This window comes from Ambystoma mexicanum, chromosome 8 (assembly GCF_040938575.1).
Source record: "Ambystoma mexicanum isolate Mex_15411 chromosome 8, UKY_AmexF1_1, whole genome shotgun sequence".
In the NCBI taxonomy this organism is placed as follows: Eukaryota; Metazoa; Chordata; class Amphibia; order Caudata; family Ambystomatidae; genus Ambystoma; species Ambystoma mexicanum.
Window position 1 is genome coordinate 139562416 of NC_090929.1, and position 24829 is coordinate 139587244.

The following is a 24829-nucleotide window of genomic DNA, read 5'->3' on the forward strand; positions in this document are numbered from 1 at the left end:
GGGGTGTGGGGGCGCGTGCAGCGCAGAACAGTGGAAACATTGGCTACCATGTACTGCATATACTAAAGTCAAGTAAGAAGGAGATTTAATAAGCCTTCGAGTTGCATTCCAGTAAGCCATCACTGCCCCTACTCCCTCTATACTCATCCAGGTTGTAGTAGCCTTCCCTCAAAAGGCAGAGCAGCACAACTAGGTTGGGAGAATAAAATGCTTGCTAAACAGCAGGTACAGCTGCAAGGTGGAGTACCACCACCACCACCAAAAAAAAGTTCCCAATTCAAGGGAAACGAGAAGTAAAGACGTTTCCCGATTAAAAACTACTAAGCAAGACGTGTGAGTGCTGCAACATTTGTTCCCCTTTCCACAGATACTAGCGCCATTGCAGCCGCCCAATGAAGATTCCCTTTTGTCTGCTTTCACTCCCTTACTTCACCTAATCACCTGCTCTGCTCCGCTCTAATGCTACTTTTCTGATCCACTCTTATCTTGCCCTACACTTTTTCTGTTCTATTCTTGCTCCATTCTTGTCTCTTCTCTAGCTGCGAGACGTGGTTGTGAGGCAGCTCTCTCCCCGCGTCACGCAGCCGTTTCTTTCATACTTCCTTTATCACCTTGCCTTGCCTTTGCCTTTTGCTTTTCTTATCTTGTACTTAACCTGCTGCACCTTTTCTCTGACTTTCTTCATCTCGGCTCTTCCAGGTACCTTCCGCTTCGGCTATCTGCCCCCTACCCTGCTTCCAAGTCTACTTAGCTTCTTCCGCTTGCCGCATTCTGCAGACCTCCACTAGATTCCTATCACAAAGTTTATTTAGCTACATGTTATGCACCTTCAGCCGTATTACATTCTAGGATCCTTTACAAAGAATGCTCTTTATTATCCTTTTAAGGATCCTTTACAAAGAATGCTCTTTATTATCCTTTTAAGGATCCTTTACAAAGAATGCTCTTTATTATCCTTTTAAGATCCCTTTGGAAATCACCATTCTTCGATACTGCAACCACTTCCACCGGATTCGGGTTTTATTGCCTGTGAGGGTTTCCCAGGGGCGCCGCCCACTATGTACACAGAGTTCTGGCTTTGTCCGGCCTCTGAATACCTTGTGGGACTTCCTTTCTATCATCTCACGCTACAACATGGCTGCAACCAACAGCTGCGAGTAACTGACACCTCTACAAGCAACATAACTGTGAGGACATTGGCGTGGCTAATACCCAGACCTACGGTGAGTATGCTCGGTGACCCCTCCACAAACAGCCCGGATAGCAATGTGCTGCAGGGCCCAGTGGGAGGGGGCAATCCTGGCCTTGGCCCCCCAGAAAGCTCTTTCTTCAGGTGCCTCTCTCTCTTTTATTTCCAATTGTCCTTCCTTGTGCTTTTTGTTTTTTCCCATCTATCATTCCGTCCAGCCCTATCGTCCATGTAGCCAACATAACAAAAATACACACTACACATACATTAAATCAAATATTTTATCTAAACGCCCTGGTGTCTGTGTCTTTAAATCTAGGTGTCCCTTAGGGGACACGTGTGTAGCCCTTCCAAGGCAGGCCCCATTTGAGCCACGGGCTACATTTAGAGTTGTATAAGAAAAACCGCAAGTCCCAGAATACTGACAAAGAAAACAGAACTGAATGGATCGAAACCCTCTGACATGGGTCTAGTTAGTTGCAAGCTCAGTAACTACGTCCCTCCCCCTGCTACACATGCACAACCACAGACTGTAAATGAGGGCTTCCCCACATGCCACTTAATCACCAATATGGAAGGAAGGCATTTTTGAGTCTGCCAAAGGAGCAGGAACGCTGTTCCATTCCATTGCTAGTGTGGAAACAGCGGCTGCATTCCTTGTGCAAGCCTGCACCATCTAAGTGAGGTGAGGGGAGGAAACATTAACATTAAACAAAAGTTGCGCCGAGAATGAGGCCACAGGTAGTCCAATGTCCTGGAAAACGCTTTGTTTGCCATACATGAACACAGGCCAATTAGGCTTGTTGCCTATTACGAGGCCTGAAAGGAGGATGCGCACACGGAGGGGTTCATCAACACATCTTTATTTTCCTTTTCCTAACAGTAACTGGCGCTTCTCGTGCCTTACCCAGAATTCCTTTCGTTCCCCAACTCCCGGCGGGGGCTAAACAAGTTAACCCATGGGTGGCCGGCAACACCACCCCTGAACAATATGTCCAAACATCAACTCAACACTCTTCAACAAGCCTCATAGGTTTCTTGATGGCTCGCCATGGTCTCTCATCTTGGGCAACTGGCCCAAATATTTCCTGAGTTCCTGCTTCATGGCTTGTCTGTCCAGGGTCTCCTACCGGAGGGGTCCACAGGTCGTCTCGCAGCTCTCGCGTTTGGGGAAACGGGTCTCTGAGGTAACTCCGCTCCCTCTCGCCTGACATAGTGTCTGAATTGTTGACAGTTCCTGGTGACAGCTCTGTTCTGATATTCGGCTGTCACCATCGTACCTTTCACTGCGGTTACCCTCATGGGACTTGGGGCAAACCGCAGATCTGTCTTTCTGGGCGTTGGCTGTTGGACGATAACTTCATCTCCTATGTGGAAATCTTTTGTCACTGCTTGGCGGCGAGCGTCAGCGTCTCGTCTTGCTCTCTCTTCGGCTTCTGCATCCCTTTGGAGTATGTCCATGTCAGGCGGCTCATCGCTTGATGGGTTGCGTGGTATGCGGGTTCGCACTTCGTAGCGGAGCATTAGCTCGGCGGGTGTCTTGTTCGTACCTTCATGGGGTGTGTTTCTATAGTCTCGTAGGAGTCAGCACAGTGCCTGGTGGGGATTGACTGCTTCGACTCTGGCCCTCTGTATCGTCTTTTTAATCGACGCCATGAAGCGTTCTGCCATTCCGTTCGCTTGCGGGTGGCGAGGGGTTATCTTCCTATGTCTGAAACCCAGATGCTTCGCCAGTGTCCCAAACTCGTGTCCACAGAACGGTGGTCCATTGTCAGATTTGACTGTTGTGGGGATTCCCCACTCGCTGAATACTTCCTCCAATACCGCTGCTACTTGGGGAAACGCTGTGGTGGTAGCCAGTTTGACAATCGTGAATCTTGATTGTTCGTCTATTAGAAGCAGGAGATAGTCACCCGCTTCCGTGGGCTCATAGAAGTCCATGGCTACCCGCTCCCACGGGCGATCGGGTATCTGCCTATGCTGTAGTGGGGGTGGGTTTTCAGCCGGGGCCGTGCACTGGCAGGCATGACAGTTCTTCACCCATTCCTCTTGTGAAACGTCCCACTGTCTGCAGGGGGGTGGCAGCTGGTTCGAGCGTCGGCGGGTTTGGTATCCTAGCATAGTCCTGCTCGCCCATGATATTAACAGTAGCGCCTGAGTCGACCATGAATTGGAATTGGCAGTTCCCCATTTTGATTGGGATTTTAGGGGCCTCCCTGGCCTCTTCATTGTCAAGTATGAGATTGACGAACTCATCCTGGTCGTACGGATCATATGGCGTGTTGTATGCTGCTTCCTGCTCGTCATGGTAGAATGTTTCAGGCCTATATTCTGTCGGTGGGTAATCATACTCATCCGTGAAATATCTGGTTTGGACTGCCTGGTCTAGCTGTGGTGGGTACCCCTGTGCTTGGTATTCATCAATGGCTCTGACATATCGCCTCTGTCCCTGCCCTTGTTGGTAATATCTCGGTTGATTATATTGTGGGGACGGCGAGCGGAGAGGCATCCTGGCGGGCGATTGGGGGCGCATTGGAGGAAATGGTATGCCTTCTCTGCATACAGAGTGAAAGTGCCCCTCTCTTCCGCAGTTTGTGCATCGTTGGGATAATGCTGGGCATGACCCTGAATGTGGAAAGGACATCCCACAGCGGTAGCATTGTCTCTGTTGGCGTGGAACTTGCGTAGCTTGTGCTCTGTATGGTTACGACCCTCTGTCGCCTTGACGAGGTGGCAGTATGGCTGCGACGATTTCTTTGGTGTCTTGTTTGGGGTTGCCTGTGTTGCCCATGGATGAGGCTTGGGCATCAACCCTCTCATGTATGCGAGCAAGCTCACTGACTTCTGGGATGGTGAGTTTTTTTTTAGTAGCTGTTTCTTGAGTGCGGGGGAAAGACACCCTTCTATGACCTTCAACCTTATCACTTCTTCTAGAGAGAATGCGTCGAACTGGCAGTTTGCTCCCTTCACTCTTAGGCGGGTTATGAATTCGTCGACTGTCTCTTGTGGCAATTGGGTGCATTTGTGAAATAAATATCGCTCGTAGTCACGGTTGACTTTGATGATGAGGAGTTTGTCTAGGGCCCCAATCAGGTTTGTGAAGGTTTTTTGTTCAGCTGCGGGAATCGTTTTCACAACTGTCTTTATCTCCCCCCCCCACCAAATTGAGGAAGATGTCATCCCTGATGTTGGGGGAGTCGCCGTCACCAGACCCCCTCACATAGTGCTGGAAGTCTTCCATCCAGTCAGTCCATCTCGGCCCCTTGGTGGCTTGAGGCGTCATGGTGAATGGCTTTGCCGTGCGGGCCGGTTGGGGGGACCCAGGACTGGACACAGGGTTGCTCATGTTGCTGGGCGGTGAGAGTCTGCGGGTGTGCAATCAGCCCGTGTATGCGGTGATTTGCTGCCTCAAACCTGCTGGCCTGGAGTGGTGGCCGTGCCGCGGATGTTCACACACACTGGTGTAGGCCTAGTAGGCAGGTGAGCGTGCACTTGCACCCACCTGAGAGTCCGGTGACAGGAATGGGCCGAAAGAGCCCCAGGTGCTGCGAGGAGGAGGTTTCCACTCAACTCTGATGGGCCCTTGTGGCGCGTGCTGAGTGTGGGAGGAGGAGAAATGGGCTGGAACGTGCAGCCGGAGGGCGTGGGTGGGATCACCGGCACGCGTCGCCTGAGAGGACCTGGCAGACTGCCAGGACCAAATGCGCATTTCCGAGTGCTCGCGCAGCTGTCTGGCACACCGTACCAGGCGTGACGATGGAGAGGAGCTCGGCGTGTAGGCAGACGCCCAAGCGTACGCGGCGTATTGCCGTGACTTGTACTGGAGGAGGAGGAGTAGGAGGAGACTCGGCGGGTCATCCGAGCGTGGATGCCAAACGAGGACTCCGCTGTGCGCACAGACAGCCTTCGTCGCCAGTGTTGCCTTTTACGAGGCCTGAAAGGATGACGCGCACACGCAGGGGTTCATCAACACATCTTTATTTTCCTTTTCCTAACAGTAACTGGCGCTTCTCGCACCTTACCCAGAACTCCCTTCGTTCCCCAACTCCCCGTCACAAACTCTGCCTCTCCAACGGCGGGGGCTAAACAAGTTAACCCATGGGTGGCCGGCAACAAGGCTGGCAATAAAACAGTGCCACGCTCGACTCCCAGGGTGGGCTTAACCCGAATTGATTTTGATGGTGGCCCCTGGGCCCCGGAGCCCCCCGTACTCGGTGCCCCTGGTCATGCCCCTGGTCATGCCCACCAATTCCATCATGGCACCATCCCCTGCGTGCCATCCTGAATAGTGATGTGCCCCCGTTATGCAACAGTGTGTGTGAGCACTCAGTGCATATTTCCCAGCAGCCCCTGGAAAGACTCAGAATGATCACACTGTGATGTCTCTGCAAAGTGTGAGGCCCACGTGCCTGCCGCAGAGGCACCCGGTGGCTAGCAGGAGTGAGCACACGTGCTGGAGTGTGCCTTTGGGTCACGTGGTAATTAGGATAGTGCGCCCTATGCTCATGTTAATTAGTGATGCAGGCAGAGACGTGTATCTTTCTGCCCACAACACTGTTACTGAAACAGCCAAACAGGTTTCATAGTGTCCTGTTGCCTAACAAAGCATAGAAGGGTTAGCTGCTGGGCTTGTGCCAGGGGCTGACATATGTGTAGGTGTGTCCATTGTATGCTGCACCACAGAATGAAGGCCCTCTCCCCTAATGCTTAGTGCACACTTTGGTGGTGCGCCAGCTACTCTTGTAGCATGTTGCGCAACCTGAGTCTCTCCAGATCTTTTGTACTACTACTCCCATTATCCATCACCATTGACTGTGCTGTGTATGGCTAATGTACATTGTAGCCCAACACATCTGGAGTGTCAAAGATGCAGACGCCTGAACCAGACTGATTATCCAGAGGCATCGCCACTGTATCAACCACACAATGATGTCATGATCTAAACACAGTTGTCAACAACAATATGATCCATTGCAATCCGTAAGTGCATATGCAGCACTGGACTTTCCTTTGCAGTGTGGGATTTGTAGTCAGAGTTTCATAATGGGAAAGGCAGAGCTTAAGTCCAAAAATGCACATAAAAACCCAGGAGTGGATGAGCACCTACAGACTGGAGTGGAGCATGTTGGCAAATTTATCTAATTTGTGTATTGGAAGAGAGCGGAAACAACCTTCCAACCCTAGCTCACCTGACTGTGGAGCTCAGATTTCCTGAGAGTTATGTACTGTACTGTCATGCCATCCTATGACGTATCCCTTAGTTTATTTACATGTCACATGATGACTTTAGTAAAATACAAAGAAAAGTACATCTTATAGCAGGCTACATTAAAACACATATACATAATAGGAACTGAAGAAAGATCACTATTGGCTGAGATTGAAATCTTCTGACTCCTGCTTGATAAAGACAGTCTTATTTTTTAATCTGCATTATCTGACAATGATGATGTTTGAGCGAATATAGACACGTAAGAAAGATCAATAGAATTGGATCATGCAAATATATGACATCAGTTTTATCAGTACTAACACGATATTGTGTTACTTTATGTGGTATTTTCTAATATTAATTTTTGATAATTTTGGATAATTACTGATTCTTGGTATTGGATTTTATTAATGGATCCTATTGTTGTGAAATATTGAATGGCAAGCTAAAAGTTGTGTACATGAAATTGTGTATTTATTGATTTTGTAAAAGTTCTTTTGAACTAAAAATAAATAAATAAAATAAATAAACAAGTCCCTTTTCAGGGTCCCTGTGGGCAGGAGGACAACCCCCATGTACCGCTTCCACCCCTCCATTAGGCCGGTGTTAGAAATATTTGTTTTCCTACTTCTTACGGGGGGTGGTAGATCCTTTTTGGACCAACCCACCTAAAAATCACTGATTCATGCATTCTACCTCTAAATGAACAGCAGAGAATTAATATTAACGAATAAATGCAGCAGAGAAAAAAATCAAGTGACTTGGCTATTAAGTATGTAATTGTATGGTGCAATAGATGTTATGTTATGTTAGTGGGATTTACTTTGGATTTTAACATGACAGTGGTATGATTCACAGACAGCCTTCCATGGTTAAACAGAAGAGTTTTACCTTACACAATATCCATCATTTTAGCAAAACCTGCGGTTGCTCAATTTAAGAAAATGTATCTACCAAACGTGAGCCGCCCCACCACACAAATACCTCTGATTTAAGCATCTTAACATCATACGCAAAAGAACAGAAATACAGTATGGGCATGTCATCAATTAATCACAACCAATTAGCACACATTTGAAGGTTTCAACAGAGGAACAATGATGGCAAAATTGTCAATTGCGCAACTGACGTAGCACCTAGAATTTGATTAGTACAGGGGCCCTGCGGCTCTCCAGATGTTTTGGACTAGGGCTCCCATGATTCCTCACCATTGATTAAGCTGGGAAGGGCTGATGGATGTTGAAGTCCAAAACGTGTTGAAGACCAAAGGTTGCAGCAAATTGCTGAAGTTAGTTAAAAGCAAATGAAACCTTAAATGCGTAAATATATTATATATATATTTATATAAACATATATCTATATATTACATTACACTTTGTACAGCGCTCCACTGCTCTTGAGCTAGCTCCCAGCTTTAAACAATACAAATAAAAAAATAAAAATATTAGCTGGTGGTATTTGTCTATGTCTCGCACCTAGAAACACTTGTGTGCCGGCGCGTTATAAATGCCACATCTATATTATATAATGCTACACAGGTTTGTTCTCATTCATGCTAGCCTATGCCATGATATGGTGCCAGCAGTTTTGCTTTCGCGCTGTTTGCCTCCCTACTCTTAGTCTTCATGTTATTGTTCATTTATAATGCGCTTAATACCGGCGAGTGGTTTCGAAGTGCTGGTTCAGGGTTCAAACCTGTGTTGCACCACATTGCGTTTCGCCTGAACTATCCTTCCTTCACAGCTCAAACATGTCGCAAATGATCCCCAATTCTGAAATAGCCTGCTCGACCCAATCCCGGTTTTAAGCTCGATTCCAAAAAGGATAAGTGTGCGCTCAAACAAAATCATCTCAAAAACTACATCCTAGAATGAAAGAGAAAACATGAATCCGAAATAACGCGTTTAGAGGCAGGGCAAGTTGCAGGCACATATGTGGCGTGATGCTGCAGAGCACGCACAGCCTGGTGTACACTGCGATTTCTGTGGGATTAGGGTTTTCTGTAACTGCTCTGCTTCGTGCTCTGTTTTCCAAATCCTTTCAAAGTGCACATGAATTGAATAGCTGATCTTCTTATCCGCGATTATTTTAGCCCAGGCGAGCAGGCATCATTGGTTTGTTAGGTACACAGCGCCACCTGCTGTCGAACTATTGAACTTCCGTCTATAACTCAGCTGGCGACTACACTAAGCTATCTAACACAAGTTATCCGACAATTTTGTTTTGTAAAATAATAATGAGTGTGCTAGTTAACACCATAGAGCAGGCCTCAAGAACTCTTCTCATCTCAACCCATCCAAATGTGCCTTTATCTCTTATTCACCACATTACAGTCCCTCTGCCGGCCCCACCTTGCTTTCGTCACGCACTTCCGCCTATTCGGCAACACAGCGATTCTGTACATCCTTTCATGTAAATAGGAATAACGTTTTCCTGTACTCTGTAGTCCTCATTGTGGGTGCTGTGAAAACGGTTAAACTATATTGCGCCTCAGGATGTGCCCGGAGTGGAGAAGGAGGAGTAAACACCATCCAGGTATTATTTGTATTGTTAGTATAATTATTAATACTAATATTAGGGTATTTGTTGAGCATGGACCTAGCTTTGGGAAGCAACATGGTGCTTTACAATCATAGGGGGAAGAACACAGTGAGGGAAGCAGAGAAACAAGGGAGTGGGGAATTAACAAAAGGGGAGGGTGGGCAATTGTCAGCAATTGATCTACAAGCAACTAGGGGAGGAAACCATGGGGATCAGATCACCTAGTCTCAGGTAAGGTGGGGAGAGGATGGTGTATAGACCTAGGTGCTAGGGAGCAGCCATTCCTCAAAGAGGAGGGTCTTGAGTTCCTTCCTGATCTGTAGGAGCGAGTTGGCGAGTAGGATGTTGATGGAGAGGAGGTATATGGGGGAGTTGACAGAGAAACCCTCTCTCCTGTTTTTTTCCTTCCTGCACCAGTGTAGTGCAGGTCATTTTAAAACCTTTAATTGCATGCAGGGGGGCACCAGTGTTGGCACTTGCTGCACCCCTTGCGTGCAAAGTTTAAACTTCTTTAATTTTCATCTCCATCTTGTTCAAAACGTGAACGTCTGTAAATATGCTTTGCAGGTGGCGTTTACTAATGTATTCCTGTGGAATGAAGCTGCTCTTGAGCAGGTGCAAACCCAGGGTGGGTTCCACACGGATCTATTCATTGTATGCCTGCAGGAAAATCTTCAGGGGTCGTACATTGAAACCGACTGAAAAGACAAATGAGGAATGCACAGCAGAAATCCGATTTTCGCCCAGTGCCCCTCCTCCGCCCTGTCACTGTTGAAAAATAGAGCAGAATGGGAAATGGAGGCATTACACCTTATTTTTAAATTTTATTTTCCACTCAGCCCCATGTAACATGAGGCCCCATGTGTAAAAGTTCTATGCATGGTCTGACGCCTTCATTACCACTTCCGGTTATTTATTTTAAATTTGTCTGGAGGAGCAGAGGCACCAATTGACATATACAATCCTGCTGTCTCCTTCCTCTCCTCCTGGCACCTGTGCCACCTCTGTAGCATGCCATTTGGATGTAGGTGGAGACGCTATGGATTACTTAGAAATCTGACAGCTTTTTCCACCTGCTCCAAGCTGTCAGATTCCACACGAATCGATGTGAAAGACTCCTGCCATGCATACAAGTGGCAGGGGCATTTCCAATTATTTGCATACCAAGAACTAAAAGTACACGGAAGTCAGGGACCAGACTAATGTCTGTACATTGATTAGACCTCGTAGCGCAATCAAACCTACACAGAGAGGATCGCATGCATGCAGCGCCACGATGTCTTAGGGTGACTGGGCCTCATTACGACCCAGGCGGTAAGTTACCGCCTGGGCCGTGACTTTACCACCATGGCGTAAACTACGTTTACGCCATGGTGGTTGGCGGACTTACCGCCCCATTCCGAGGTTGGCGGGGGCGGTAAGTCCCCAATCCCCATTTACCCTTCCCCATTCCCATTTTTGCCCCATAGGGCATAATGGGAGTGGGGAAGGCGTTAATTACGCCACCGTAAATTACGGTGGCGTAATTAACTCCATGGTCCCTTAGCGCCATGGATTTTAACACCTGCTAAAAGCAGGTGTTAAAAGCGCCATGGCGCTAAGGGACCTCGTAATTGGCGGTAAGGGGTCGGCGCAGCTAACGCTGGCGTAAACCCCTTACCGCCAGGGACGTAATGAGGCCCACTGTGTGCTATATAAGAAGATATAACATAACATGTGAGGGCACACAGATGCACCCCCTTCCATGCAATGTATGGGGACATGGACAGTCACCCCTATTCTGTTTGAAATATGAGTTGTTTTCAGAATACCACTAAATTAGGATGCAGGATTGCTTGGAATATTTACCATATGGCGTACACACTGAAAAACGCACAGCATGTGGTAAATAATCCACATGTTCTGCCAAAGATCACATACTATTCACATACAGTATCGCACCTTGAAACACTTGTGTATAGGGGCGCTATAAATACAATATCATATCATATCATGCAGTACCCATTATGCAGTCCATGCAGTAACTAGTCAATTTTATCCCAACTCATTAATAGAAGATGTTATGAAACGAAGTGGTAATTAAAATGCCACATTTCTAACCATTAACATCATACTAGTAATGAGGTCTGCAGCTACCTTTTTAAAAAAAAAACTTGTTGATGTCTACATTATTTACTGTTTTTAAAGACCTCACAAAATTGCATATTATACTTCATGTGATAATATATTCAGATATTAAGATGCTGCATGCAGCCTACTGCACCTTCTTCCCCTTTCAGCTGTGCTTGGAAAAGGCCCTAAATAACTATCAAATATACCATGACATATTTTACACGAGACATGAAGGCCAGCTTTTTTACTTATTCTGACGGCAACACAAACCACTTGTGCAAGACAAAATGAAACCATAGAACTACATTACTCAAATAGCATGAACTCCTTCATGTGTTAGCCTCCATCGAATACCACTACAACATGTCCAAGCATCTGCAGAGAGTCTGTAAGCAGTCCTTCTTCCATGTTAAGTATTTTGCATTCCCGCTCTGCTTGCTAGTACTATCAGTTATCAGTCGAGTTTGGTTTATTTTCTCAATACTTTTTGAAAGCATCCGAAATGAATGATCATCCTATCATAAGGTCTTCAATTATGTTGACTTGTTTGACATTGGGACTTTTTTGGGACTTTTCCTAGAAGCCAAAAGAGCAGCTGTGCACTCTCTGCAAACGGTAGCGTGTGATTAGCCCACAATGTCAGAGATATGTCGTACGAGAAGCGTTGATATCTTGCTTTCTTCATGGATGAAACACAGCTCCAGTAAACGACTTTCCTTAAGCGGCAGGCCGTAGCTGTCACTTGTTATGCACTTGAAGTCCCTAGTATTTTATTTTGTGTTAGTATGTATACAGTGCAAGCCTTGCTACGGAGGAGTGCTGTACACGTAGATTAGGGCTAGCAAAGATCGGTGGAAGAGGAGGGTCCTGGTTTTAAAAGCTTGGATATCCCATGGTACAGGGGTGGCATATGCCTACGAGTAGCAGTTCGTAAGTGACTCCTAGGGATTATCTGAAGAGTAGGGTCTTGAGTTCCTCCCTGAACTGCTGGAGCTCTGGAGCAGTCCTGGTTGAGCCCAGGATGGTGATCAGGTGGGTGGGGGTAGCAAGAGAAGTCCTGTTTCCTGGTTTCTCTTTGCTTGCCAGTTTATCTACAAGCCCCTCATTGAGGAGTGGGATCTACCTAAACCAGTGTGCCTTATATGTGTTGCAGACAGTTTTGAAAAGTATCCAGGTTAGGACGGGTAGACAGTGTAATTCTCTTAGGATGGCAGATGTGTGATTGAGTTTCTTGCATTTATCAGTATAACGGACTGCTGGCACCCCCCGCCACCAACTTCCCCCCACCCTCTGTCCTGTTTATTTATTTTTTTAATCCCCCCCAACTTACCTTAGTTTGGCTGCGGCGGGACGCACCGCCACAGCCGCACCTTCTGCTCTGCTCACAGTAGCTGCCATGCAAAGGGCAGAGGGGCTCTGTACGGAGCCCCACCTTCCCTTTCCATGGCGGCCATCTTTGCAAATGATATTCCTTCTTACAACAGATATACAGTGCACGTCCCATTGTACAAAGGAAACCCCCTTTTTTTAAGGACTCCAGGTTACCGCTTTGGCAACCTGGGGTGCTTCACTCAGGCCGATGATAACTTGGGCTGCCGGGCCGTCAACCCCCGTCCCAGTCCTTGGAACGGGGGCTTAACACCATAATAAGTAACAATAAGAATAAATTGTGCAAACAACGAAGGGTAAGTGCATTGTGATGTTAAATTGAAATGTAAGGTTAATTCTCAATGCTCATAACTGTTCAGTATCTCAAACTAAGAGACACTGAAAAGAAGTCTGTACCAGACAACAATCGAAAATCTGGTGGTCATGATGACCCTTGGGGAGCAAAGAAGACAAAGAGAGTAGTATGGATTACCCTCACCTGATTTTCTCACCCCATTCGGGGGCGGGGGGGGGGAGTTTGGTCCCACAGACCTCTAGAACCTTTCTTCATAAGCCAACTGATGTCTGGGTGCTGGGGGGCATAGGAAAAAGTGGGGTTGGAAGTACAGTGATGTTACTCTGCTACTCTGCACTCCCGGAAGTGACCACTAAATATGTATAGGGAACAGAACTTTTGACCACATTAAGGGAGATACAACTCCTAGCAACAATTCAAATTCACTACCAGTACACATTATTTCTAGTGGTTTCCTATGGGGTAGCCCGTAGCGATCATACAGAGAGTTTGCCTGGTAAACCCACAGGATATTGATATGATATGATAGTTTGTTTATATAGCGACTATACACAATGTGTTTCAAAGCGCTTCAAGGCAAGGGCGGGAAGAAGGGAAAATACAACAACTTTCTTACAGGCCATGAACAGTAAGGATGTGAAATTAACGATCGGACCCAGCCTGACGACATTGCAGATAGTGCAAGAGCTAAGACATAGATAAGGAATGGAGGGGGAGAGTGGGAAGTAAATGGAAACAAGAGACGAGGATCCAAAATTAGGAACCCTCCCGTCCCCTGCACTCTATCATAAGTCCATCAATTGATGGTTCAGCAATTTTAAATGCATTTGTTGTAGTTAATTAATAATATTCTGATCAAGTTAGTAGTAAGACTGAACACTCAGTGATTTTGTAAAAAACCCAAAAACAGGGCGAGGTTTTTAATTAATGTCACAGTAAATTCACCATACAGATTTGAAGTGAAAAAGCCAAAATGACTGTCTACAAAAAAACATTTCTCCACCAACTGGCGGGTAGAACTGAGAAACACGAGTTCACCAAACTTTGAGGGTTTTCTTACGCCTCACCTCCACTATACTTAAGGTTTTGCAGTCCAAACCCAATAGGCTCAAGAAGAAGGGATGAATATCCCGAAACGCGTCAGCCACAAATTGTATAAATGGACTATCATTGTTTACTGTTTTCATGTTTTTTTGTAGACAGTCATTTTGGCTTTTTCACTTCAAATCTGTATGGTGAATTTACTGTGACATTAATTAAAAACCTCCCCCTGTTTTTGGGTTTTTTACAAAATCACTGAGTGTTCGGTCTTACTACTAACTTGATCAGAATATTATTAATTAACTACAACAAATGCATTTAAAATTGCTGAACCATCAATTGATGGACTTATGATAGAGTGCAGGGGACGGGAGGGTTCCTAATTTTGGATCCTCGTCTTTTGTTTCTACTTATATTGTTATTGTGATCCTGTGCCAGGTTCACGTTTCCTCCCCCGCACCTCAAAAAAATATATATACTTCTACACATTATTGAATAAATCAATCTCTAATTTTAGAATACCAGGGAGTGCTTCTACTGATCTACCCCTTTGCAAAGTAAATGGAAACAGACAGGCGACTACCGTACTAGGCCTGACGACATTTCTGTTAGAGCCAGGGGAAAACAAAAGGTGAGGGAGAGGGGTGCAGAAAGGGAGGGGAGGAACAAAACAAGTGACTATCGTACTAGGCCTGACAACATTTCAGATAGTGCTGGAGGGAGGGGGGGGACAGTAAGGGGATGGGGGAGCGGCAAACGAGGTTGCTATCATACTAGGTCCAGGGACAATTCTGATAGAGTAAGTGCATAGAAGAAAGTAAGGGGAGGCGGGGAGGAGATAGGAAAGGGAGAGGGGAGGAGAGAACAGAGAGTAAGCAGTCAAAAAGAGTGGAGAAGCAATAGGGGAGAGCGTACACAATTGCAGAAGTCAGTAGTAACACATAATGTTGCAAGCCAGGATACCAGATGAAGATGGGAACAGCATGATTCAGGGCCACCATGAGTACAAGATGCAAAGGAAGTCCAGCATGAGAGTTGAGAAAGGGTGATGCACCGTGAATCAATGAAGTCCATAAAAGTCAAATCCAGAATTGGCCACAAGACGGTGATGGTGCAACAGGAATGTATCAGGACAGACTCCTGTGTGCGGGAAGGGAGGCACAAGGGAACAACACGGGGGGATCAGAGAGGGTGGGGATGGCCTGTGGGGACAGAGGGTGTAAACACATGTTGGTGCATGCTTACCTGCTGTTTTAGCAGGGGGTCAGACCCTGGATCTTCCTGGTCCGAACAGGTCCAAACAGGAATTGCCCTTTTCTTTGACTGATCTTCACTTCGGACGCCCAGGCGAGAGATGCCATTGATTGAAGAGTTAAGAGCAGGAAGGAAGAGGCAGGGCTAAAACAGTGGGTGGTGCTTAGGCCAGGGGACCTAGATCGACTTACACCTGCTCCCAGCTGCAAAGCAAAAGAGGCTGGAGGACTTCTTAAGTAGGGAAAAGAGCGGCAAGCAGGAGGGCACCAGGTGGGCGGGGCTTGCTAAGTGGTGAAAAAGAGCAGAAACCAGGAAGACACCAGGTGTTCGGGGCTTAGGTCAGGTGACCTAGATCGACTTACACCTGCTCCCCAGCTGCAAATGAAAAGAGGCTAGAGAGCTTCTTAAGTAGGGAAAAGAGCGGCAAACAGGAAGGCACCAGGTGGGCGGGACTTGCTAAGTGGTGAAAAAGAGTGGCAACCAGGAAGGCACCAGGTGGGCGGGCTTAGGCCAGGTGACCTAGATCCACTTACACCTGCTCCCCAGATATGCAAACATCCTATAGGATAGTAGGCATATTATAAGATACTATAGTGCGTATTGCCACATATCTTTCCACGGATCATGCCACTTACTAGCTATATGAATAAAAACTTTAATATTATCCAATTTTACAGCATTAGAAAACCACTGAACGTGGAAGATTAATTTTAGAGCAGAACTAGGCCAACCAAATTCTCTGAAGCCCAAAAACATATTATCCTGGTCTGGTCATTTACTTAATCACATTTAAAAGCCAAATTGAGGAGAAAACCCCCCGAAAGGACTGAGCAGGTTAAAAAGATTGTGTACGGTGCAGTGTTAAAAAAGGCCAGCTTAACAGTTATATTTTCAGAGTTGGCAAGAAAGGATATTGCGACAGAAGAGTTAGCAGCGTTTGCCGTACAAGAGAATGTCTGTAGCAGAGCATTCGTTTTCCATACAAGACAAATCTGGCTTTGGCAGCAGAGGGGAGAAAGGTTTTCAGGTATACTACTCAGGAATTTGTTCAATCACTCAGGCTCTGCACTTCTTAAGGTAAAGCACCTGCCTCTATGAGTAATCATTGGAATCAGAGTTTGTCCTGTTTTCTCATATCAATACACTCCTGGGAGCTTCCAAACCGAATCCCACTTTTCCTCCCATTAACCACATTCTGTAGTGCAGGAGTAACAGAAAGTGCAACAGACGCTGATATGAAAGAGATAAAGATGGATTAGTTTCAAGATGGCCGCCTCCTGAGCTCAGCAGGGGCCACACAGCCTCCTGCTCCTGCACCGGAAGATGTTGGATTGGGTGGACTTTCCTGGTTTATTGATTTGCTGACAAAAGGACTCGTATGTCTGCCTCCTGACTACCACCAGCATTGCTGCCAAAATAGGGATTTACGAGGAAATCAAGCATTCTCAAATTCAAGATCAGCAGGGTTGGTGGGATGTTCAGTATCCTCAATATTAATGTGCTCAGGAGATCCACCCCCTCCCTAAGAGCCACTGTGCTGTCCGCACTTTAACGCTGCCAGAGTAATGACTGGGGCAGGGGGATTTTCAGTTTGGAAACGGTTAAAGACATTTGTCTGTCCAATAACGGTGGTGACCAGAGCTGCAACAGTTCTTTAATTCATGTCTGTGTTTAACAACCCCCGTCACAACCACACGGTTTCAATCACGTGACAGGAAGGCGTTCTCCTAAATATCAATACATTGCCCAACACGGAGCTTGATGCAGAAAGCGCAAACAGCAATGTTTAGTGGATGCAGTGATGTGCCACCCATGTCCTGGCAACTCCAAACACATGCAAATTGCTTCCAAACTCAGATCAAACAACTAGGCGATCAGTAAATCCTACAGATGACAGGGTTTGCACCCTGCAAGACCTGATGCCCCATGATGCCTCCTTGGAGCCATGCTGATGAAACCAACAGTACAGGGAGTTCAATCCAGCAGTGCCTCCTTCCCAGCACTCCTGAGAGGTATGGCAGGGATTGAAACACTGGGGAACAGGGAGGTATGTCTTTACTTTGCCTGCATTCACTTTGCCATATTTTCACTTTGACACTTGTACTTCTCCATAACTCTCCAGTCTTTCACTTCTAGCATTCACTTTGTCATTTAAGGGGGACCTCCTGTGCCCCCATTCTTTTCTGTCCATATTCTTTCCCAAATCCTATCTTAAGCTAGAACTTAACCACAGCCGTTGCCACCTCTGCAATGTGAAGATGCAAACAAAGTAAAGGCGTGACAAAGCAAATGCATAACAAAGTAATTGGTGAAGGGAATGTATTCAAAGTAAGTGTAGATAAAGTTTTTTGGGTGAAGTAAGGGGGATACTGTGGAACCATAGGGGAATAGACCCTATCTTGGGAGAGACAACAGGTGACTATCTCCACCACAATCATAGACTTGCAATGTGGCTTTCATGGGTTGGAGATGAGAGTGTGGTAAAAGCTGGACTCCTCTGCTGCCCGATTAAAGATCCTGATGGGAAGCATTCAATGTTTACATTGCCCAGTGTGCATTAAGTACATAGTTATTCAAGCATACAACCCTTTTACCACAGACATATGTCAAATATAAAGATCTCTGCTCATTCTTATGTTCCCAAAATGCTCTTTGCTTTTATGCAACAGCAGTCATGAATCATCATTGGTGCTATTTGCCCCTTTTGCATTTCCATAGGAGTATTTCAAAGAGAACAATAAGATGCACCATACTGTCAATCTTGGATTGATAACCTTCTAGCAGAACTTAATTTATGTGACTAATCTAGGTGTTGAGAATGTGCTTTGCTCAGTAATCTAAATTTAAATGCATTGGACATTTGTATGGTGCCTATACATCAGAAAGTGTTTCCAGGCACCACAAGACGAAATGGGAGGGGGAATCGTGGAGGAAAAAACAACAAGAAATGGTCCTACTAGGCATTGTGACATTCGGAGTGTGCAGGTGCAGTAATTAAAGTGCATGGGGGGAGGAAGCCCCAGGGATGAGGCTAGGTAAGAGCTATAGGAGCCCAGGGAGGAAATTATGCAGGGAGGCAGGCATAGGGCTAAAAGTGCAAAGATAAGGGGTGGACCAGACTCTGTAGGCTAGTTGGGAAGAGGTGCCAAAAGGCAAGTGCTAGTCGTGGGATGCTTCGGAATACTGGTAGGTGGATGACCTGGCCCCAATAAGACACAGAAGTGAACAGGCAGCCAGTCCTTGCAACAGGGGTACACATTAGCAGAGGAGGGGGAGAGTGAAGGAGGAGGAGAAGAGAAAGGTCTTGAGGAGTTGCCTGAACTTTAGGCGATCTGGTTCAAGTTTAAGAGGGGCAGGGAGGCTATTACAGAGGGAGATGCCTGCCAAGGAAAGAAATCTACCCCTCCACCCCCCTCTCTGCTTAGAGAATCGTTTGACCAGCAGAGAGTTTGAGCTAGTGGACCGAAGGACTCTAGCAGGGAGGTATTTAGGGAGGGAAAGTTGGATGCAGCAAGGTTCCAACCCCCAAAGCCTTGTGGATGACGCACAGGGCCTTGAATTTGATCCTTGCAGCCACTGGGAGCAAGTGGAGAGATTTTAGTGCCAGAGAGATGCGGTCCCTGGGCTGTAGGCCAAGGACAAGTCTTGCAGTCCTATACTGGATTATTTGGAGGCAGCAAAGGGAGGAAATTGGAAGGTTGGGTAAGAAGCCTCACATGCAAATGTTGTTGTTTCAATGACATTTCATTGCTGTGTGAAATGCTCTACCTATTGAAGAATTGGCTAGTCCCAATTTAGGATTGGTACTGTTAAGCTATCAGGCCTCTACAAATACTGTGTTGAGACTGAACAGTTGTGGGCACTCAATCTGGCTTAAACCAGAGGGGAGGAGAGCATAAAGTTAACAGTGATATTTTTCAGATGCTGCAACGAGTGGGGGAGTTAGGGGTTTACCGAGAAGTACAGGCTCACAGGGTAAGACTACTATTCCCCCCCAATTTTCAGGACTCTGCTCAAAATTCAGTGGCAATATCTCAGAATAAGCAGTAGACCGAATAAAAGTCAAACTAGGAATAAATAAATGAAAGAGCGGATATGCTATATCCTACTAATAGGATGCATCATACTGTCAACATGTACAGGATTAAAGCTATACTGTGTTTCCCATCCCACCCTGCTTTGTAAATTGCAGTCTGAGACAGGCATTAGGATGTTTCCTTCCACCTCGCACTCGAAATCCAATAACACATGCTTTTGAGCAGGTGTTTGATTTGATTTTGATTTTGAGTGATTTATTACGCGCATCAGACAGAATAAACCGTATTCGGGTGCAGATGATAACTAGAAGGTAAAAATGTCATAAGAAAAGAGCGTGGCATAGTTGCCATTCTAACTTAGTCAACCTTTCACATTTATTTAAATAGAAATGTTTTCAATCTCTTTCCAAAGAGGTCCAGAGTTTCACATTTTCTAATTTCAAGTGGGAGTTGATTCCAGACTTTAGGACCATAGACACCAAAGCTTCTGTCTCCTCTTGAGATGCATTTTGTTCGTAGGATACAGAGTAGGAGCTTGTCCCCTGAGCGTAGACTCCTTTTTGGCTGATATAATACAATTTTATCAGCCAAGTATGCTGGGGCAAGCCCTTTAATGCATTTAAACACTAGGCATGCCATCTTAAATTTGATTCTGTCTTCCACCATCAACCCCCACTGATGACACATGGTCTCTTTTCTTCAGTCTTCAGGTTTACCAATTACTCTTACTGCTGCCTTCTGTGCTCTTTGAAGTCTCCGCATTTGTTTTTGAGGAATTCCTGCTAACAAACTATTGAAGTAATCCAGGTGGGGGTTAGTCATTGCCCCCACCACAGCTGCCCTGTCTTCCAATGGAATATATGGGAGTATTTTTCGTGGTGATCGTAATGCAAAGTGAACTGTTTTCCCTTTGGCTCCTACTTGCGCTTCACTATTCAGATTCTCCTGCCACCAGCAGCCTAGATTTTTTACTTTGTTTGCATATTGCAATTGTTCCCCTAGAATCAGTGGAGGAGAGCTTGGTATTTCCGATGGTGTTTTGTTCTTTGGACTGAACAGTATGATTTCTGTTTTTGCTGCATTTAGTTGTAAATGGTTGTTATTCATCCATTCATTCAGTTCTCTCATGCATTGGTTAATTCTCTCAAAAACCTCTTCACTATTTTGTAGCTCAATATACAGCTGCGTATCATCTGCATATGAATAAAATAGTAGACCATATTTCCTGAATATCCTAAAGACAGGACGAAAGTAAAAGTTAAAAATGAGAGGGGACAAAGAGGAGCCCTGTGGGACCCCACAATCAAGTTCCACCATTTGTGAGGTGAAACTGTCCAGTATAACCCTCTGGGTTCTGTCTTTAAGAAATGACTCAAACCATTTCACAACCCGTTTAGAGGCTTTTCCCACCTGCCCGATCCGTTCTGCCATTATCTGATGATTTACGGTGTCAAAGGTTGCGGAGAGATCCAACATCAATAGCACTGTAGATCCCCCCTATCATTGACCTCCATTAAATCATCATGTACGGCTAAAAGGGCCGACTCTGTGCCATGCTTCGGGCGGAATCCTGATTGGAGGTTATCCAATAGGTTCTCTTTATCCACGAATGACTGGAACTGAGTACACACCACTTTTCCCAGAATTTTTGTTGGCCAGATTAAATTAGCCACTGGTCAGTAATTCTTCATTGCTTCCGGATCCAGGGTGGGTTTCTTTAACAGGGGTTTCATTCATGCTTTTTTTTAGGGCTATTGGTACCTGAAAGTCTTGTAGCGATTTGTTCACAAAAGCCCCAATGAATGGTGTTAATTCATTTGCTAACTGTTTTGCAACATATGCTGGCATTCTACATGAAGAGTCGCTAGTGGGTTTCAGCTGTCTTAAAAGAGTAGCGATTGTCTTATCCTCCACTTTTTGGAACTGAAAAACTGTTTCCCTTTGTTTTTTCTTCTCATGCTCCTTTTCTTCCTCCACCTTTCTCTCTGATTTAGGGCCCCTTCCTTGTTCAATATTTTTTAATATAGTGACTATTTTTTCTTTAAAAAAGAGATTAAACTTGTCTGCCTGGTCCTGAGATGCACTTATGGTGGAATCCATACATGCTGATTTACTAAATTTTGCGACAACATCAAATATGGCCTTTCACTGATTTCCAGCTTGCATAATCTCATTATGTAAGTGGTCCCGTTTTGCTACAAATAAGGTGGCTTTATATGTTTTTCAGACTGTCCTAGCTCTGACCGCATCATTATTGTTCTTGCTATGTCTCCAATTATCGTTAGCTTTACGAAGTTGCTTCCGAAGCAGAGCGAGTTCGGGATTGAACCAAGATTTATATTTCTTGTTTTTTTTCTGTTTCAGGGGGGCATACTTATTACATATAGTTAATGTTTCCAACGCATGGTTTGTGATAGTTTTCTTGTAACATTTGGGGGCAATGTTTTAGATGGGCACTGTGTCTACTGAGGTACAAAAGACACGTCAACTGATTTCTACTGTTTGGGTGCACGCGGTACATAGATCTTACCCCGGTCCATGCCAGTTGGGTGTGTAGATCACCCATTTCATCGTTTATCCTTAGAATTCTGCTAGTTGTATTTTTTACTTTTCCAATAGAAATCGAAGCCTACAAGCCCCATAATTCAAAGACAAACACAGATCTGCATGAATTATAGCCATCTGACAAGGGACTGGTTGGAGGTTACTGTACGTGCCGTAGGTTTCCAATCGCCTTTGGAATGCAAGGGCCTGCTGGGTGTGCTAACTCACTTGGTGGCGCATGGATTCAGGCTTTAATTTCATTTCCTTCACATAAATTGTGGTACTTAATGGCATATGAAAACTGATAGGCTTTGTGTGTCTTTGCACGCGCCTAAAAAAGCTACCAATGCTTTACCAGCTTTAGGGGTTCAGGTTTCTAATATCTACTGTATGCACATCCACTGAATGGGGTGCTGTGTTTACAACTCTATAAACAAAAACATTCACAATAAAAGAAAAAAACTGGCCACTGTAAAATACTGTTTGACATACATTTTTTTGAGACCAAAGAAAAATAGTGCCAAGACTGGTGAAGGGGGGGGTGGACTGAATTGTCAGAAGCTGGCCCCAGTTTATTGAAGGGTTCCCGGATGTGTGTTTTATACTTTGGTCCACTAACATAAAATGAATGCTGCCTGGATGAATGCTTTTGTGGCTGAGAAACATGTACCCGTGTGTGTTGTGGACAGGGCATGCAGTTTGCAGGTCCTTCAACTCATGTTGAATTACAAGGAAAGCCCTATTTGTAAATAAGATACACAAAGTTATGACCAGCTTTTTTGGCCACTACCAAAAAGTGCCCATACTTTGCACAGGTTCTGTAGACAGACATGATCGCACTCTCATCAATTGTTGACAATCATGGAGCAGACGTGGAGCGGAGGTAAGAATTGGTGTGCTGCAGTATATTTTTTTTTTACCATTTTATTCAAAACCCGACAAACAGGTATAATCGGACCTTCTTTGTGCTCTTATCACCTGTCGCCTCACCCAGCTGCGGCGCAGTATGTTGCCCTGAATTGCAATGCAGCTATCTCGGAAACGGTGCGTCCTAGGGCCATGAAATGTGGCTTTTGAGGTCCCACATGGACCTCCCATTTCTGTTCCTCACATCCAGACCCTTGAAATTAGCTCTATCCGATCCTTCTTCGACCACCTTGATGTTTCTCTGCTTCCAAATGAGCAGGGCTGGGATCCGGGGAACGTGGTGGGGTATCCACATGTAAAGTAAGCCACTGACATCCTGAGGGTCCAAGCAAATAATTGTGCAACATTTGGGGAAGATTGGTGGAACGGTTTGGAATTGTAAGAGTAACAAACAAAGAAACGAACAAACACATTTTCCGTTTTATATATAGATGTTTCAGAGATAATTTGAGGACAAAACAATAGCAAGATGTCTGTTTCAGGTGATAAAAAAGAGCAATGTGCAAATATCACTCCCAAGAACAATATGTCAATTCATAAAATGGCATAAGGAAGTGCCAATCTGGGTACAGTATTACAAGAATATGATTTGCAAAATACAATTGTCGAGAGACAGTTGAATGCGTCATCCATGGCGACGTCCCCTCCCCTGCCTCTATACCGTAGAAATGAAGGTAGAGCATCATTTATGGCATACATCCCCTCGCTGCCACCATAGCGCAGTTATGACAGATGCTACTGACTAAGACAATCCTAGCAGCCTTACCCCAGAACGATCGAAGAAGTGATGAGTCTGCAAGCTCTAGCAGACATGAACATGCTGTAACCAAAGAGGACAAAAGCAAGTAATATCACTGCCGAAACAGACACATGTAAACATATTAGACACAAAGAAGATACGTGCTCACCATGAAGTTACTTGGACACTAGGTCAAACTGCGTTTAGACATTAAGAACATACTTGCATTCAATAGATACTAGAAAACACATACGCTGAAATACAAGACGCATAAGAATACATATAATGATTACTTAACGCAGAAATCTAACATTATCAAGCAGACATGTTGGATCGAAAGGACCGTGCAGCCACGTTCGAGTGAATGGGAAACATCAAAGAAGCATTGAAGTTGCAGAAATAATAGATTTGCCGAATTAGCTAAAAACACAGATCTGAGCAGACAGTCAGTAGCTGTATAACTCCTGGCATGGTTACGGTAGAAAAAGGAGGCTTGGACTAGCATCGAAGAGAATGGAAGATAATAATTCCCAAGCGCAAGGTACATTTCTCTTCGATTAAGTAAAGAAACGAATGCTCTTTGAAGACCAGGTGCTAATTAATTAAGGTTTAATATTGGAAGAAAGGTAGCTCAAACAAGTCTCCAGTGGACAGAAAGGGCAAAGACACATTCGTTAAAATGGGCTAAAATCTTAGTAAACGTCAAGCAGAATAATTAAAAACTTGGTCTCCGCACAAGTGACTTATAGTTAGAGGGCAGGAGCTTTTCATGAACTCCAGACATAGATTGACTGAGGACTTCACTCCCCTCAAAATCCCAGACCAAAGATACAAGACAAAGCCCATTTCAAAGCTAAAGTCCTGGCTCATTGCCTAGGGAAGGGTGTGTAATAATTGGGAAAAACAGCACTTTGATGTTGCTCCCCCTGCCAGTATTGGTCCTCATGTGCTGATGAACTGCCAAGTAGTCATGGGTGGAAAAACCACTGCCAACCAATCCCCATCCTCCAATAATGCTATTTTGCAACTGTTGCCCTGGCCAGTCCAGTAGTTTTGAGATGACATGTATTCAATGCTATCAACCTAGAGGTGGTCTCAGGTGGGGCCACCAGATAGAGCGTGATTGATTGGATGCATAGATGATTCCCTGAACCCAATCCCGCCTTCCCATAGGTGTTTGTAACAAAGTGTGTAATATGACGTCTGTTAAAAAGTGTTTTGTACTTTTAAGCCATTGTCAAGCTCAAGATGGATGAGAGCGCCGAGACAATTTGTGTTTGCTGCTGTGCCTGTTTTATATTGATTGTTAATAACACAGGCCTTTGTCATTTACTTTGACTCATCCATTTTATGCCGCGTGATTTTCCGGTATATCTGGTCTGCTTAGTGCTGGGACTTTCTATCCCACCATTACACAATAAATTTGCACCAGGGAGGAGATCCAAGTGACTATTGGCACACAAACACTTTCAGTGGTAATCAGAGAAGAACAGCTCTGCCCAGGCATAAGTATGGCACCCAGTATGAGTGGAAGGAAACTGATTGAAGC